The sequence below is a fragment of the Mobula hypostoma genome, chromosome 9, assembly GCF_963921235.1.
Source record: "Mobula hypostoma chromosome 9, sMobHyp1.1, whole genome shotgun sequence".
NCBI lineage: Eukaryota > Metazoa > Chordata > Chondrichthyes > Myliobatiformes > Myliobatidae > Mobula > Mobula hypostoma.
The window spans coordinates 22,104,924-22,121,860 of record NC_086105.1 but is presented as its reverse complement, the minus strand read 5'-3'; positions in this window follow the sequence as shown (position 1 = coordinate 22,121,860).

Sequence of the window (16,937 nt, the reverse complement as noted above, 5' to 3'; positions counted from 1 at the left end):
TTATTAAATAGGAAATATGGAAATAACTGACTGACTTGTTTTCTTTTAAATTTTGTTTCAAAATAATGATTTTCATTTCAAGCTTTTCAGAATGTCAGTGCATCTTACCATAAATGTAAATAACCTTGAATGATTGAAAGACGTGTTTCACTTTGTGTGGTTACAAAACTCGCTATCTTCAATATTCTTTCATTGATGATTTTTACATTATTGTACTGACAAATATCCCAAAGCACGCTGAAGGACAAAAGCTTTACTGTGCTACAAAGGCAATTATATATTTATTAAATCAAATCCAACTTAATTATGTAGTAAAATAGAACCGTTGTCAGTAAAAGTTAATCATAGTCGCTGAAAGAGATTGTCTCTCTTAAATGTGGTAGAATTTACAAAATTAATGGTAACATTATTTTTTACAATCAGCATCTTCTAATCCAGGGCACCAGGGTTTCAGAGGGAATGGCTAGTTTGATGGGCAAGCAGCTCTATGGGAGTCACTGGATAATGCTTCATTAATTGTCATATTTGATTGGCTGTCAGCTGCAAAATTGGTATCTACTGAGTTTTTACTGTAGATTTGGAAGTAGGTGGGTCAATAATTTGGGCACTAAATATCTATGACTGTCTTGGTAACCTAAGAAAATCTGCAGAAATAATTTGGCTAATTAAAAAGATATATATAGTTTATTTGGACTATTTATTTGCACAATATACTCTGAATTATTGTCCTTTTACTTTCTCATCTGAAGATACTACAAAGCAGAACAATTTTAGGATTGTATAATATGGAATCAAGTAAGCAAGCCAACTTTAAGATATCTCAAAACGAATGTTGTAGGTAGCCATATCTTTTAATTTCACATTAAGGGACTGCTTTAACCACTGACTGGAAGAAACCAAGACTTAATGCAATACTTCCTGCTATTGTCTTCCATGTTAACCTGGCCATTTTTTAAAAACCTAGCAAAGTAATTTTGGCTTCCAATCCAGGTGATCCTAATAATAAAATTATCCTGAGAGAGTATTAATCAAATTTCTTCCTTTGAAATATATTTTTTGTAGGAGTACCGTCTGGAGGAGGGCCATGAAAGGAAGCTTGCCAGATACAAGGAGCTGGTCTACGATGGTCGGAGGCAGGGATGCAAGGCAAAGTACATGCCTGTTGAAGTGGGCTGCTGGGGCTTCTCTGGGCAGTCTGTTTACAGAGCCCTCAGCACACTGGGCATCGTTGGTACAAGGAGGCAGAGAGCCATCAGCAACATCACCTAGGCAGCAGAGATAGCCTCAGGATGGCTCTGGATGAAGAGAGCAAATCCATGGGGATTTGCAGCACATACTATCTGAACACAAGTCATGGCTTGATCAGCCATGGCTGGGACGCCTAGGTGAGGGGGTCTGAATTCGAAAGAGTTGAAACACCAGATGACACCACTGATGATGTGCTCATAGTATCATGAGATGTATTCTTCAAATCAAAATAAAAATGTTGTAAATAAATTCCAATTTCTGGATGATTGGGACCTCTTTTGGGGCAGGTATGACCTGTACAAAAAGGACGGTTGCACTTGAATCCCATGGGGACCAATATCCTGGCGGGGAGGTTTGCTAAGGCTACTGGCAAGAGTTTAAACTAGAATTGTTGGGGGATGGGAACCAAACTGAAGAGAATGGGGAAGAGGCTGTTGGCTGACAAGTAGAGAAAGCTTGGAGACAGTGTGTGAGGGAAGATAGGCAGATGATAGAGAAGGGATGCGCTCAGACTGACAGTTTGAGATGTGTCTATTTTAATGCAAGGGGTGTTGTGAACAAAGTGCATGAGCTTAGAGCGTGGATCAGTACTTGGAACTATGAAGCGGTGGCCATTACAGAGACTTGGATGGCTCAGGGACAGGAATGGTTACTTCAAGTGCTGGGTTTTAGATGCTTCAGAAAGGACAGGGAGGGAGGCAAAAGAGGTGGGGGTGTGGCACTGTTGATCAGAGATAGTGTCACAGATGCAGAAAAGGTGGACGTCATGGAGGGATTGTCTACGGAGTCTCTGTGGGTGGAGGTTAGGAACAGGAAGGGATCAATAACTCTACTGGGTGTTTTTTATAGGCTGCCCAATAGTAACAGGGATATCAAGGAGCAGATAGGGAAACAGATCCTGGAAAGGTGTAATAATAACAGAGTTGTCGTGATGGGAGATTTTAATTTCCCAAATATCAATTGGCATCTCCCTAGAGCAAGGTGTTTAGATGGGGTGGAGTTTGTTAGGTGTGTTCAGGAAGGTTTCTTGACACAATATGTAGGTAAGTCTACAAGAGGAGAGACTGTACTTGATTTGGTATTGGGAAATGAACCCGGTCAGGTGTCAGATCTCTCAGTGGGAGAGCATTTTGGAGATAGTGATCATAATTCTATCTCCTTTACAATGGCATTGGAGAGAGATAGGAACAGACAAGTTAGAAAAGTAAACAACAGGAATTCTGCAGATGCTGGAAATTAGAAAATTAGAAATTAGAAAAGTTAGAAAAGTGTTTATTGGAGTAAGGGGAATTATGAGGTTCTCAGTCAGGAAACTGGAAGCTTAAATTGGGAACAGATGTTCTCAAGGAAAAGTACAGAAGAAATGTGGTAAATGTTCAGGGGGTATTTGTGTGGAGTTTTGCATAGGTACGTTCCAATGAGACAGGGAGGTTATGGTAGGGTACAGGAACCGTGGTGTACAAAGACTGTAATAAATCTAATCAAGAAGAAAAGAAAAACTTACAATAGGTTCAGGGAGTTAGGTAATGTGAGAGATCTAGAAGATTATAAGGCTAACAGGAAGGAGCTTAAAAAGGAAATTAGGAGAGCCAGAAGGGGCCATGAGAAGGCCTTGGCAACAGGATTAAGGAAAACCCCAAGGCATTCTACAAGTATGTGAAGAGCAAGAGGATAAGACATGAAAGAATAGGACCTATCAAGTGTGACAGTGGGAAAGTGTGTATGGAACCGGAGGAAATAACAGAGGTAATTAATGAATACTTTACTTCAGTATTCACTATGGAAAAGGATCTTGGTGATTGTAGTGATGACTTGCAGTGGACTGAAAAGCTTGAGCATGTAGATATTAAGAAAGAGGATGTGCTGGAGCTTCTGGAAAGCATCAATTGGATAAGTCACCGGGACCGGATGTGATGTACCCCAGGCTACTGTGGAAGGTGAGGGAGGAGATTGCTGAGCCTCTGGTGATGATCTTTGTGACATCAATGGGGATGGGAGAGGTTCCGGAGGATTGGAGGGTCGCTGATGTTGTTCCCTTATTCAAGAAAGGGAGTAGGGGTAGTCCAGGAAATTATAGATCAGGGAGTCTTACTTCATTGGTTGGTCAGCTGACGGAGAAGATCCTGAGAGTCAGGATTTAAAAACATTTGGAGAGGTATAATATGACTAAGAATAGCCAGCATGGCTTTGTCAAAGGCAGGTTGTGCCTTACGCGCCTGATTGAATTTTTTGAGGATGTGACTAAACACATTGATGAAGGAAGAGCAGTAGATGTAGTGTATATGGATTTTAGCAAGGCATTTGATGAAGTACTCCATGCAAGGCTTATTGAGAAAGTAAGGAGGCATGGGATCCAAGGGGACATTGCTTTGTGGATCGAGAACTGACTTGCCCACAGAAGGCAAAAAGAGTGGTTGTAGATGGGTCAAATTCTGCATGGAGATTGGTGACAAGTCGTGTGCCTCAGGGATCTGTTCTGGGACCCTTACTCTTCGTGATTTTTATAAATGACCTGGATGAGGAAGTGGATGGATGGGTTAGTAAGTTTGCTGATGACACAATGGTTGGAGGTGTTGTGGATAGTGTAGATGGCTGTCAGAGGTTACAGCAGGACATTGATAGAATGCGAAAGTGGGTTGAGAAGTGGCAGATTGAGTTCAACCCAGATAAGTGTGAAGTTGTTCATTTTGGTTGGACAAATATGATGGCAGAATATAGTACTACGGGTAAGACTCTTGGCAGTGCAGAGGATCAGGGGGATCTTGGGGTCTGAGTCCATAGGACGCTCAAAGCAGCTGCGCAGGTTGACTCTGTTGTTAAGAAGGCATACGGTGTATTGGCTTTCATCAATCGAGTAATTGAATTTAGGAGCCGAGAGGTAATGTTGCAGCTATATAGGACCCCGGTCAGACCCCACTTGGAGTACTGTGCTCAGTTCTGGTTGCCTCACTACAGGAAGGATGTGGAAACCATAGAAAGAGTGCAGAGGAGATTTATAAGGATGTTGCCTGGATTGGGGAGCATGCCTTTTGAAGACAGTTTGAGTGAACTCGGCCTTTTCTCCTTGGAGTGACGGAGGATGAGAGGTGACCTGATAGAGGTGTATAAGATGATAAGAGGCATTGATCGTGTGGATAGCCAGAGGCTTTTTCCCAGGGCTGAAATGGCTGCCAAAAGAGGGCACAGGTTTAAGGTGCTTGGGACTAGGTACAGAGGAGATGTCAGGGGTAAGTCTTTTACGCAGAGAATGGTGAGTGTGTGGAATGGGCTGCCAGCAACGGTGGTGGAAGAGGATACGATAGGATCTTTTAGGAGACTTTTGGATAGGTACATGGAGCTTAGAAAAATAGACGGCTATGTGTAACCCTAGTAATTTCTAAGGTAGGGACATGTTCGGCACAACCTTGTGGGCTGGAAGGCCTGTATTGTGCTGTAGGTTTTCTATGTTTTCTATGAATTGTAGGATTTCAGATGGACAAGTTGTAGCTCAACCACCATTAATAATTATATATAGCTGGCTACTAGTTTTGTAGTCAGATTGGATCTAATATGATACATATTGTTTAAGATCCATGCTCTGAAAAAATCTATCATCTAATATCATGAAGCAAACTTGCTTTGGGTTTATACTTCATCTGGTATAATATACAGTATATAAATGTACAGCTTTCTGCTTGTTAGTTTCAAATATATCTGTACTACAATCTGCATTGAGGAAAAGTCAGGATTCAGAAAAGAATAAATGGAATTCCTGTGAAAGGGTATTGTAATAAAGTATTGATGGATCTGTTATCTTGCTTTGCTATTCAAGGTGTTTATGTGAAGTGAATCATCAGATACTCTGTAAGGAGACTTGATGTCTTATGACTTTCTTTTAGCCACCAAATCCAAATGACAGTAATTATTGCCTGAGGTTTCCCAGCATGTGGGAAATCTCTGGAGTTATGGAGCGAAATCAGAATTAAGAGACAGTTGGATAGATGTACACACCATGAATGAATGAATGATGCATTCAAAAGTAAAAGAAAGAACAAGTTTATATTCTACATAAATATAAAAGCCGGGATCTCAGGCCAAGTAGAGGTTGAGGAGATTTTAATTCACTGGTATGAGAAAGTCTGCAGATGTGAAAATCCCAAACAACACACACACACACAAATGCTGGAGGAACTCAGCAGGCCAGGAAGCATTTATGGAAAAGAGTAAATATTCGACATTTCAGCCCAAGCCCCTTCATCCACCAGCATTTTAGGTGTGTTGCTTTTAATTACCGGTCTCAGTTGCATGTTCCCTACGACTAGTGTCCAACTGTTCCTGATCAGAGGCAGCAACTGCCTGGGTGGCATGAGCACAATGCAGAGGAAGCAGCATCTGGTTTCTGATAGTGTGTCATCACCAACTAACTGGGCTCCGAAAACTTTCATTCGTTCCTCAATCACACTGTGTACAAGGAGAACAGCATGGCCCCTGTCACCAAAGTGTTCTAAAGTTTAAACAAAGTAATGCCATATGATGCAGAAATTGACTACAGTAGTTGGTTACAGATACTGACCAATTTATAACTTTGTGGATGTTCAAGTTCCTTATTTGTATAATCAATCTCCCATCATACTATATTAATACAGGTATTAGTAACCAATAAAATATAATGTTAAAGGCCAATAATATTTTAGAATTAATAAAGCAACTGACCAGTAGAAAGTGTCAGCCTAGAATCCTTCATTTGCATCTTTATCTTTACCCCACCAGTAGGCATGATTACAAGGAGCTGTGCCACAGGAAGGCAGCACCCGTCATCAAGGAAACTCACCAGTCAGGCCATACTCTCTTCTCACTTCTGTCATCAAGAAGGAGGTGCGGGAGCCTCAAGTCCCACACCACCATGTTCAGGAACAGTTATTACCCCTCAATCATTAGGCTCTTGAGCTAGAGGGAGCAACAATACTCACCTCAACACTGAAATGATTCCACAACCTATTCACTACCTATTGACTCACTTTTAATGACTCTACAACTCATGTTCTCAGTATTTATTGATTATTTATTAATTATTATTATTATTACTATTATTAGAGATGGAATTACACCTTTAGAAAGAGGTGACATAGGGTCAGACAATGTTGGATCTTTCTGGGTGGAGTTAAGAAACTGAAAGGGTTAAAAAACCGTTATGGGAATCATATATAGGCTCCAATAGTAGCCAAGATGTGGGGTTGAGATTGCAAAGGAAGCTGGAAGAGGCATGTAATAAGGGTTATGACACAATTGTAATGGGGGAATTCAATATGCAAGGGGATGGGGAAAATCAGGTTGGTGTTAGATCACAAGAGAGGGAATTTATTGAATGTCTATGAGGTGGCTTTTTAGAACAGCTTGTGCTTGAGCCTACTTAGGGAAAGGCTATCTTAAATTGTGTGTTGTGTAATAACCCAGATCTTATTAGGGAGCTTAATGTAAAGGAACCCTTAGGAGACAGTAAGCAGAGTATGATCAAATTCATACTGCAATTTGAGAGGGAGAAGCAGTCACATGTATTAGTATCACAATGGAATAAAGGTAATTACAGAGGCATGAGAGAGGAGCTTGCCCAGTTGGATTGGAGAAGGATACTGCTGGGGATGACAGCAGAGCAGAGATGGTCTTAAGGTGGATAAGTCACCTGGGCCAGATAAACTACATCCCAGAGTCCTGCGAGAGGTTGCTGAAGAGATAATGGATACATTGGTCATGATCTTTCAAGAATCACTTGATTCTTGTATGGTCTTGGAGGACTGGTAGATTACAAATGTCACTCTACTCTTTAAGAAGGGTGGAATGCAAAATAAAGGAGAATATAAGCCAGTCAGCCTAACTTCAGTGGTTGGGAAAGTATTGGAGTCTACTATTAAGGATGAGGTTTCGAGGTACTGAGAACCTAGTGAAAAAGAAGTCAAAGTCAGCATGGTTTCTGTGAAGGGAAATCTTGCCTGATGAATCTGTTAGAGTTCTTTGAAGAGGTAACCAGCAGGGTGGACAAAGGAGAGGCAGTGGATGTCATTTACGTGGACTTTCAGAAATCATTTGATAAGGTGCCACACATGAGGCTGCTTAACAAGGTAAAATCCAATGGCGTTACAGGAAAGATACCGACATGGATAGAGGAATAGCTGACAGGAAGAAGGCAGCGAGTGAGAATAAAGGGAGCCTTTTCTGGCTGGCTGTCAGTGACTAGTGGTGTTCCTCAGGGATCAGTACTGGGACCACTACTTTTCGCATTGCTTGTCAATGATTTAGATAATAGAATTGATGGATTTGTGGCAAAGTGTTCGGATAATACAAAGATAGGTGGAGGGGTAGGCAATGCCAAGGGAGCAATGCGATTGCAGCAGGACTTAGACAAATTGGAAGAATGGGCAAAAAAGTGGCAGATAAGCATCTGCTCCCCTGAGGAGTAGCACGTTGTTCTGTGCATCAGACTGATCATAAAAGACATTCAGCCTGTCGGGGAGTGAGTCATTATAGTCACTAATGCTCAAGGTAGATTTGAAGTCTGTAATCCTCTGAATTTCCTGCACCTCATGTCTGAGGAAGGGAAAAAAAAGATCAGCCATGATTGACTGATGAAGCGGACCCAAATGGCCTGATTCAGCTCCTGTGTCCTCTGGTGTCTCTGGCATCACTGCCTTCCCAATGGAGCAGGAAAGCGCAGTTGTCGCTTCTCTGAGAAGTGTCAAATCCCCCAATCTGAGACAGCATCACACACCCTCAATCATGCACGTACCTCTGCAGTAAGCCATGGCTTCTAATTTGCCCTCACCTGGATGTGTTTCTTGATGGTAACATCCTTAGTGTATTTCTCTATGTAGCTGGTCACAGATTCCATGTATTCCTTGATATCAACACGATTGCCATAGATAGTAACCTCCCTGAACATTCTCCAGTTCGTGTTTTTACTTTCAACTTATCTTGGTATGCAGAATAAACTATCCTTCCTTCCTTGGGCATTGTCTTAACCCCCTGCCTTGTCATGACTTTCACAAATGGAATGAAAGAGATCGCAATAATGAAAAATCGTTACGGCCAGGCAAGTTCAATGCTCCCAGTGTGCTACAATGAGGCAATGCATTTAAAACAAATTTCCAGTTCCATTGAGATTATCCCTGAAGAAAGAACACATACGTTACTTTTATTTATCCAGCTGTTGTTTTTCATGCTTCTGATCAAGTTAATCAAATTCAGTAGCAATCAGTATTAAACAATGGAAACAAACATGACCAAAAACCTTTCTGTGGCTTTTGATATAACACAGAGCATGCAATACTGAGGAAAGCAGCACAAAATAGTGTGTGAATATCTCATATTTGCCTTCCTAATACACTTCCAAGGGCAGTCATCATGGTTATGTGCAATGGTTTGGCCTTTCTCAAACAAATACCAAAGTTCTGTCGGGAAAATTGTCAGCATAACAAGAAAAAATAGTCAGCAAGGACAGGGATTGTTCAATATGGAATGGAAGCCATTATGTTAAAGAGAGGGAATTCAGAGAATTGGTGACTATCTGGTCCTACTATAGACTCCTATTCATTTCAAGTTGTCATTTGTTATTGAATATATTTATTTTGCATTTTAAAAGGAGCTTCCAATTCTTACATCTTCACAGCAGCACTGATATAAAATATTGCAGAATAATGAAATGTTGAGCTACTGAGCTTATTAATGTGAATGGAGTATGCAGCTAATAGCAATTCTAGGCCAATTTTGTTTGTAACTTCCATCTCTACTGAATCGAACATAATGGGATATTTTCTCCATAAAATAATCAAGATTTTTTAATGATGGAGCAGTGGGATTCTTTACTTGTGCATTACTATTCACAGAAATTTTTAGTAGCTGTGAAATAACTTATAACCTAATCAAGTGCCTATTAATATTGGCTTTATGTGTCTTTGTCAGAAAGATTCATTAATTGAATGGTTGACTATTTTTCTCTTGCTCCTTATCCTCTATCAGCATGTTGATTGGAATTAGTGAAGCATCCGCCAGCACATTGTAAAGTAGTGGGACAGACCAGTTGCCTTTAATCTATGGCAGTGTTATTTGCAATACATTTGATGAGCACCTTTGTCTTTGAGTCAGAAGGCTGCAGGTTAAGTCCCACAGTGTAACATTGAAAACAAATATCTAGGTTCAGATCTCAGCACTGCTGATGGTACCATCTTTCAAGTGCCATATTAAACTTCCATCCTTAATTTAGAAATAGCAAAGAATCCCTGCTGAATTTTAGTAAATGCACTAAATTGACGTTGTAAACATATTGCCTGTTTTATTACTTTACTGTTTCTACAATTGTATCCATTACTGACATTTAGTTTAGGTGCTATTATTATGTTTCCAAGGTTAGGAATTAATTGTCGTTTATAACTTGTCTGGTGGCTTATTTGAAAATGAATAAAGAAAGGTTACTTCTGTGGAGTTTCTCTACAACAGATAGTTAAAAATTCCATACACATCACCGGCACCAGTCTACACACCATCAAGGACATATATACAGAAAGATAGCAAGAAAAGGCCAACAATATCATAAAGGATCCCACCACCCTGCTTACAGACTGTTTGACCACTAGACTCAAAAAGTTACTTTCCCAAGCAGTCAGGCTGATCAACTCCTCCACCTATTAACCCATCCCACCATCCCCCAGCACCATCACGTACACACCACCTAGCAGCACTTTATATACGTACATTCAGTTTATGCATATAACAGTTACTTATACATTGTGTTTTAGAGGGTTGTTTTTATATTTATATTTATTGTGTTCAGTCAATGAGTGACAGCGCTAAGTTGAACCAAACGAAACTAAGCTGACATGCCCAGACTGTTTCACGTGACGATGAGACTGTAAGATATAGGAACAGAGTTAGCCATTTGGCTCATCAAGTCTGCTCTGCCATTTCATCATGGCTGAACCAACTGTCCTCTCAGCCCCAATCTCCTGCCTTCTGCCTGTATCCCTTCATGCCTGGCCCAATCAAGAATCTATCAACCTCTGCCTTAAATATACATGAAGACTTGGCCTGTGGCAAGAATTCCACAGATTCACCACTCTCTGTCTAAAGACTCTGTGGTTTGATTTTTTTATATTCTGCGTCTTTTCACTTGTTTTTTGCCAAGTGTGTGATTTATTCTTTTTCTGTGCATTGGATAGTTGGGGTTTTCTTTGAACCGGTTCCATGGTGTTTCTTTGTTCTGTGGTTGTCTGTGGGAAGATGAATCTCAGGGTTGTATACTGCATGCGTACTTTGATAATAAATGTTCCTTGAATCTTTATGCTTATTCTGTTTTTATGCTGCATCAGATCCGAAGTAGGAATCATTTCATTCTCCTTTACGCTTATGCTCTGAAGAATGACAATAAACAATCTTAAATCTTGAATCATCTTGAGAGGTGAGTACTGTAAATATTAATATATTTGAAAATGGCTGAAATTAAGGCTACTTGGTAAAGATGAATTAGGTGTTATTAATACCAAAGAATGGTTGATTGCAGATCATTTCTTCAATATTGTTCGGGTAAATAAGCTAAAGGTTTTTACTGCTTTAGTGATATTTATCATTATCCTTTCCAATATTTATACAATGAAACATATTAGGACAATTTGTTAAATGATTGTATTTTCTTTTGCTGAATTGCTGGAAGAAATTTTGGATTTCTTCATTTCATAACATTCCTAAAATATCTTGAACTCGAATACATCCTTTTGGTTTATTATCGTAATTTTCATTGTTAAAATTGCATATTTACTACAATCATATATGGATGTTTGGGACAATTGCTGGTATTCATAGAAAAGACCGAAGTTTAGAGCTGTTTCAACAATCAAATGATAGTCCCAGTGAGAGCATCCACATATCAATATGTCAAAAAAGACAGAGCATTTATAGTAAGAAAAAGTAAAAAGTCACAAAATGAGTCCAAGAGTATTGACTAAGGGGCCCATACTAAACATAAATAATGTTCAAATGAATATCTAAACAGAAATTGAAAACCTATATGACGGAGTAAAAATTTGAAAAATGCCTTTATTTGATCCTCTATTGCTGCTTTCATACTGTACTACGTTAGCCCTCAAGGTAAGAAATGTTTGAAGCCTTTAACTTCATATTGATCAACCGAAAAGGAGTTCATTGCAGGAAAAGAAGCCTCCCCGTTGAATATTAACACTTGTACTTCTTAGGGAGATATTCTCAAGGTCTAGTGGACTCTACAAAATATGACTGCATGAGGCTTGCTTGTAAGGTCACCAAGTTCAGTGATTTATCCCCATTCCAAATTCTACTCTGAAAAAAAAGACTTCCTATTATTGTGAAATACTGCATTAATTACAAACAATGCTTAACAAACAAATGACTTCCATATGAACTTAATTAAAGATGTTGCAAAATATTAATCAGTATTGCAAGTAAGATGTTTGTTAAGAATGTGGGTTTATCGTTAATAGCTACAGCCACAGTCTCAAAATAAGATTGGCCAATACTGCTTTCATTTCTTATATTTTTACACTTCAATGGTAATTAAGATTTTGTGGCTCCACCTCCAGTAGGAACTGCTTCATATTGTCTCTGAAATATCTTGGACACACTTGACAAATTCCACTTCATTTAAGTCCCTGACATTAAGGTAATTGAGACACTATAGTAAAGTTAAAATCCCCAATATAATCCTAATGCTCTTACATATTTTTGCATGCATATCTGTTCCTCTAATTCATGTTAGCTATTGTATAGTTTCCAAAGTCTTCCCTACATGGTTTCATTGGAAAACTGGGTGACACTGTAGCATAGCAGTTTGCTCTCGATTTACAATGACACTGATCACCATTTGGGGTTCATTTTCCGCCGTTGCCTGCAAGGAGTTTTTCCCCGTGACTGCGTGGGTCTTCTCCAGGTGCTCAGGTGTCTCCCACTTCCTTTTGTACGGTTAAGGTTAGTGAGTTGTGGACATGCCATGTTGCTGTCAGAAGCAAGGTGACACTCGAAGATTGCTCAGCACAATCTTCATCGATTTGATTTGGCACAAATGGCACATTTCGCTGCATGTTTTGAGATTTTGATGTACAAATGACAAATAATGTTAAAGGTAATCTCGCAAACACGAGGAATTCTGCAGATGCTGGAAATTCAAGCAACACACATCAAAGTTGCTGGTGAACGCAGCAGGCCAGGCAGCATCTCTAGGAGGAGGTACAGTTGACGTTTCAGGCTGAGACGCTTCGTCAGGACTAACTGAAGGACGAGCTAGTAAGAGATTTAAAAGTGGGAGGGGGAGGGGGAGATCCAAAATGATAGGAGAAGACAGGAGGGGGAGGGATGGAGCCAAGAGCTGGACAGGTGATTGGCAAAAGGGGTATGAGAGGATCATGGGACAGGAGGCCCAGGGAGAAGGAAAAGGGGGGGGGAAACCCAGAGGATTGGCAAGGGGTATAGTCAGAGGGTCAGAGAGTGAAAAAGGAGAGTGAGAGAAAGAATGTGTGTATATAAATAACAGATGGGGTATGAGGGGGAGGTGGGGCATTAGCGGAAGTTAGAGAAGTCAATGTTCATGCCATCAGGTTGGAGGCTACCCAGACGGAATATAAGGTGTTGTTCCTCCAACCAGAGTGTGGCTTCATCTTTACAGTAGAGGAGGCCGTGGATAGACATGTCAGAATGGGAATGGGATGTGGAATTAAAATATATGGCCACTGGGAGATCCCACTTTCTCTGGCGGACAGAGCGTAGGTGTTCAGCAAAATGATCTCCCAGTCTGTGTCGGGTGTCGCCAATATATAGAAGGCCACATCAGGAGCACCGGATGCAGTATATCACCCAGCCGACTGATGAAGCCATACGTTCACCAGCAACTTTGATGTGTGTTGCTTAAAGTTAATCTCCCTGAGTTCTGTTCTCCCTAATCAGTGGTGCAGCTCTCCCTACTCTTTTGCGTTCCCTCTGTTACATCTGAAACTTCCACACCCCAGAATACTGAGCTGCCTGTGCTTCTGTTCACTCAAACACATTGCTGTGATCATTCCAAGTGCTAACCCATGCTGAAAACTTGGAATGCATTTAACTTGAAAGTGGCATCCACAGGTGGTAAAGAGAACTTTTGGCACACCGGCCTTCACAAACTGGAGCACTGAGTACAGGATTTAGAATGGTATGCTGAGGTTATATTGGTGAGGCCAATTTTGGAGTATTATGTGCAGTTCTGGCCACCTGCTTACAGGAAATATATCAGTAAGATTAAAAGAGTATAGCAAAAATTTACAAGGTTGGTGCTAGGATTTGAGGAACTAAGTTCTATAGAAAGATTGAATAGGTTAGGACTTTAATCCCCGGAATGAAGGAGAATGAGGGGAGATTTGATAGAGGTATTCCAAATTATAAGCAATATAGTTAGGGTAAATGCAACAGACCTTTTCCACTAAGATTGGGTGAGACTAGAACTAGAGGTCATAAGTTAAATGTGAAGGGTAAAATATTTAAGGGAAAACTGAAGGAGAACTACCTCACTCAAGAGAGCAACACAAGTGTGGAATGAGGTGCCAACAGAAGTGATGGATGTGTGTCTGATTGCAACATTTAGGTGAAATTTGGATAAGAACATGGTTGGGAAGGGTTTGGAAAGCTATGATCCAGGTGGGGGTTGATGGAACTAAGCAGAATAACATTTTGGCACAGATTAGATGGGCCAAAGGGCCAGTTTCTATGCTGTAGTGTTCTATGACTCGATGATTAAACCTGATGTGCAGTTTAATTTGGGGCTGTGTTTGCCACCGACAGTGTGGACTGTAAACTCTATAACTGCACTGTGCTATTCTATGCTCTATGTATTGAAGTATTCACTCAGTTAGCTACTTTATTGGGTACACCTGCATACCTGCTTGTTAATATAAATTTCTAATCAGCCTATCATGTGGCATCAACTCAACGCTTAAAAACATGCAGATGCCAAGAAGTTCAGTTGTTGTTCGGACCAAAGATCAGAATGGGGAAAAAATATGATCTAAGTGACTTTGACCATGGAATAATTGTTGGTGCCAATTCAGTATCTCAGAATCTGCTGATCTCCTGGGATTTTCATGCACAACAGTCTCTAGAGTTTACAGAAAAACAAAAAACAAGAAAAAAAAATCAGAGAGTGTCAGTTCTATGGGGGAAAAAAATGCCTTGTTAATGAGAGAATTCAGAGGAGAATGGCCAGACTGGTTCAAGCTGAGAGGTCGGTGACAGTAACTCAAATAACCACAGAGGTGTGCAAGAGAGTTCCTCTGATTGCACAGCATGTCAAACCTTGAAATAGATGGGCTACAGCAGCAAAAGACCACACTGGGTTCCACTCCTGTACCTAATAAAGTGGCGATTGAGTGTACATCTATAATAATTCTTGCCAAAGCAGAATCATTATTACTGTCAGCATATAGTGTAGATGATAGTAGATTTTAATAATTTGAGTGGGATATGCTGGGTTATTATGACTGTTGGCCAAAGCAGAATACTGACGCTTTTGGAAGATGGAATTTTGCAACTGTATTTAATAATTGTTATACTCATTTCTCTTTCTTAGATTGTCATGTAAAATGTTATTTAATGTGTGTTATTCTCTTGCAGTGTACTAGCTAGGAAGAAAATAAACTGTTTAACAAATAAATTGAAAATAAATTAGGGTTTGAATTTCTGAGCGTATCATTAAACTGAGCTGGTGTTCTGCATTTTGCTCCTTGCCCACAGCCTTTGGTTTTTAATCCCAACCACAGTATGATGCAAGAATGATTTTCTACATTTTCCACATTTTTCCTTCAGGCTCCATTAATTAGATTGTCAGTTTAATGCAAGGACGATACCGTGCTGCAGCCCAAGCTCACCTAGACTGGCGTTAGATCTCCCCAGCACCCACAATGAACTTCCATGACCCATTGATCTGGGTCAAATTTGAATCTGGATCTCTGAGGGGAAAGATTTCTCCATCACCCCGATATTTCAATAGAACTTGTTTAAGACATATTGATACTTATGTCTGGAGTGACTCCAGTAAAACTTAGTTTGAGTTTTCTTAACATAACTGACAAAGGACTCTATGTTTCTGGAAGTATGCTGATAATTAGCAGTTGTAATATAGGTTGCCATCAGGGACAGGGCCACTTTCACTGTGTGATACCAGTCACTGAAACATAAAACTTTTCAATGAGGAGAAAAACCATTCAGCCTGTCTTGCCTATGTCACCTCCTTACAAGAAACTAGCCCCATTCTGTCAATCTTTCCCCTGTCTATGCAACTTCCTTCATTTTCAACTCTGTGCCTAATTCTGCTTTAAAAGTTTCTATTAAAATTGCTTCCAAGCATCCTTTCAGGTGCATTACAGATCATCCCAATTTGCTGTGTGATAACCTTCCCTGGTGTAATGAGTACCAGTGCAGAGGGATTTGGGGAATGTATATCAAAAAGTATTAATATTTACTTATTACAATACAAAAGGATGCCATTTGACCCGTCAGGTCTCTGGCAGCTCCTAGCAGAATAATTACATTAGTTCCTGTCTTTTAATTTCTCTGAACCTCTGGAACATATTTTATCTCAAAGTCTATCAACTCTCTTACATTCTTTTGCCACTTGCCTCTGCTAAGCATTAATTTGCGTTGGCCATTTAATGCAGAAGTATGTCTTTGGGATGTAAGAAAATCAGAACAGTCTTTAGAAAGCCACAAGGTCACAAGGAGAATGTGCAGGTTCCAGGGCGGGTAGCACAGAAGGTCAGGATGAAATCTGGGTGCCGGGAGCTGTGAGACAACAACACCAACTGCTATGTCATCATAACATCCTCGACTGTTTTCCTTCTGGAATTAACAAAGGTCTTTTCTGCAGTGGAGCAATAAAGAATAGTTTTGTATCTTTAATTTAGTGGCAGTTTTACCTTTAGATGAAGTGTGACACAAATTTGTGGTGTAAATGAGACATTAGATTCACAGCTTGAGACAGCATGGACTAACATAGCGATCTGCACTCCGACGTGTAAAAAACATTAAGGGCCAACATTGTGTATATCAATGAACGTTAGAGACCATTTTAATCCAGTACTTCAAAACAGGAATCACAAAATATGTAGAATCTTCAAGTCTTTAGGCTTGTCCTTTGTCTGCATTTAACTCTTTGATGAATGATTTTGTTTAATGACTGCATAAAATTAATTTGTTTTCCACTCTTCATGAATAGCATTAAGACCAAAATTTAATGAAATATAAATCAATCAAATTATATGAAAAGGGGACAAAATTACACTGTTTCTTATACAGTGGCATGCAAAAGTTTGGGCACCCCTATTCAAAATTTCTGTTACTGTGAATAGTTGAGTGAATAGAAGATGAACTGATCACCAAAAATCATAAAGTTAAAGATGAAACATTCTTTTCAACATTTTAAGCAAGATTAGTGTATTATTTTTGTTTTGTACAATTTTAGAGTGAAAAGAAGGAAAGGAGCACCATGCAAAAGTTTGGGCACCTCAAGAGATTTGAGCTCTCAGATAACTTTTACCAAGGTCTCAGACCTTAATTAGCTTGTTAGGGCTATGGCTTGTTCACAGTTATTGTTAGCAAAGGCCAGGTGATGCAAATTTCAAAGCTTTATAAATGCCCTGACTCCTCAAACCTTGTCCCAACAAGCAGCAGCCATG